Genomic DNA, 2,805 nt, shown 5'->3' with positions numbered 1-2,805 from the left:
TTTTGTTGATCCTTCCATGAGAAATTTGGATGATTTCTCCATGATGAGTTATAGGTGTTTCCATAAGGTTCACCCATGTAATTAACCTCTGCCATGGCAGGGTTTTCAGGATCATAAGCTTCTTCAGAAGCTACTTCTCTAGTACTGTTGGATGCATGTTGCAGTCCATTCAGATTTTGAGAGATCATGTTGACTTGCTGAGTCAACACTTTGTTCTGAGCCAATATGGCATTCAGAGCATCAATTTCAAGAACTCCTTTCTTCTGAGGTATCCCATTATTCATGGAATTTCTCTCAGAAGTGTACATGAATTGGTTGTTTGCAACCATGTTAATGAGTTCTTGAGCCTCTTCAGGCGTTTTCTTTAGGTGAATAGAACCACCTGTAGAATGGTCCAATGACATTTTTGAAAATTCAGATAGGCCATAATAGAATATATCTAATATGGTCCATTCTGAAAACATGTCAGATGGACATCTTTTGGTCAGCTGCTTGTATCTTTCCCAAGCTTCATAGAAGGATTCACCATCTTTTTGTTTGAAGGTTTGAACATTCACTCTTAGCTTGCTCAACTTTTGAGGAGGAAAGAATTTATCCAAGAAGGCAGTGACCAGCTTATCCCAGGAGTCCAGGCTATCCTTGGGTTGTGAATCCAACCATAATCTAGCTCTGTCTCTTACAGCAAAAGGGAAAAGCATGAGTCTGTAGACTTCAGGATCAACTTCTAGCTCTGTCTCTTATAGCAAAAGGGAAAAGCATGAGTCTGTAGACGTCAGGATCAACTCCATTCGTCTTTATAGTCTCACAGATCTGCAAGAACTCAGTTAAAAACTGGTAAGGATCTTCAGATGGAAGTCCATAAAACTTGCAGTTTTGTTGCATTAAGGCAACTAGCTGAGGTTTCAGCTCAAAGTTGTTGGCTCCAATGGCAGGAATGGAGATGCTTCTTCCATCAAACTTGGACGTTGGCTTTGTGAAGTCACCAAGCATTCTCCTTGCATTATTATTATTTTCGGCTGCCATCTCCTTCTCTTGTTCTAATATTTCTGAAAGGTTACCTTTAGATTGTTGTAACTTAGCTTCTCTTAATTTTCTCTTCAGAGTTCTTTCAGGTTCTGGATCTATTTCAACAAGAGTGCCTTTATCCTTGTTCCTGCTCATATGAAAGAGAAGAAAACAAGAAAATAAGAGGAATCCTCTATGTCACAGTATAGAGACTCCTTTATATTAGTAGAAAAAGAAAGGGAGAAGAAAGTAGAAGAGGGGGATTCGGATATATAGGTGAAGATGGATGAAGAGAAGTGTTAGTAATTAAATAAATAAATAGAATAAGAAAAGAGAGGGAGAATTTCGAAAACAATTTTGAAAAAGAGGTTAGTAATTTTCAAAAATTAAAGATAAGATAAGATTAAAATTTAAAAGAATTTTTGAAAAAGAGATGAGATATTTTCGAAAATTAGAGAGGGAAAAGTAGTTAGTTGGTTTTGAAAAAGATAGGAAACAAACAAAAAGTTAGTTAGTTGATTGAAAAAGATATTAAAATCAAAATTTGAAAAAGATAAGAAGATAAGAAGTTAGGTAAGATATTTTGAAATCAAATTTTGAAAAAGATAAAGTTTTTGAAAAAGATAAGATAAAAGATAAAAAGATTTTTTTTAAATTTAAAATTACTTACTTCACTAACAAGAAACTACAAGATAAGATTCTAGAACTTAAAGATTGAACCTTTCTTAACAAGAAAGTAACAAACTTCAAATTTTTGAATCAATCACATTAATTATTAGTGAATTTTCGAAAATATGATATAAAAATAAGAAAAAGATTTTGAAAATATTTTGAAAAAGATTTTTTTGAAATTTTCGAAAACTAGAAAAAAAATGAAAAAGATATGATTTTTTGAAAAAGATTTTGAAAAGATAAGATTTTTAAAATTGAAATTTTGACTTGACTTGTAAGAAACAACTAATTTTAAAAATTTTTGACCAAGTCAACTCAAAATTTCGAAATTTTGGAGGGAAATAAGGAAAAGATATTTTTTGATTTTTGAAATTTTAAAGATGAGAGAAAAACACAAACATGACCCAAAACATGAAAATTTTGGATCAAAACACAAGATGCATGCAAGAACACTATGAATGTGAAGATGAACACCAAGAACACTTTGAAGATCATGATGAACATCAAGAACATAATTTTCAAAAATTTTTGATGCAAAGAAAACATGCAAGACACCAAACTTAGAAATCTTTAATGCATGGACTCTAACAAACGAAAAATGCATATGAAAAACAACAAACAACACAAAACAAAAAATCATCAAGATCAAACAAGAGGATTTACCAAGAATAACTTGAAGATCATGAAGAACACTATGAATGCATGGAATTTTCGAAAAATGCAAGAAAAAATTTTTTAAATCATGCAATTGACACCAAACTTAAAAATTGACTCAAGATTCAGACAAGAACACAAAATATTTTTGATTTTTATGATTTTCTAATTTTTTTTTTAATTTTATTAATTTTTTCGAAAATATTTTTGGAAAAATGAAAAAGAAAAATTTTGAAAAAGTTTTTGAAAAGAAAATTACCTAATCTGAGCAACAAGATGAACCGTCAGTTGTCCATACTCGAACAATCCCCGGCAACGGCGCCAAAAACTTGGTGGACGAAATTGTGATTCCTTTGTTATTGTATTTTGTAAAATTCATTGCTTTTTCAACTCTGTGTGGACACAACTCCGTTCAACTTAACCAGCAAGTGTACTGGGTCATCCAAGTAATACCTTACGTGAGTAAGGGTCGAT

This window comes from Arachis duranensis, chromosome 9 (assembly GCF_000817695.3).
Source record: "Arachis duranensis cultivar V14167 chromosome 9, aradu.V14167.gnm2.J7QH, whole genome shotgun sequence".
NCBI lineage: Eukaryota > Viridiplantae > Streptophyta > Magnoliopsida > Fabales > Fabaceae > Arachis > Arachis duranensis.
This window is presented reverse-complemented; position numbering follows the sequence as displayed.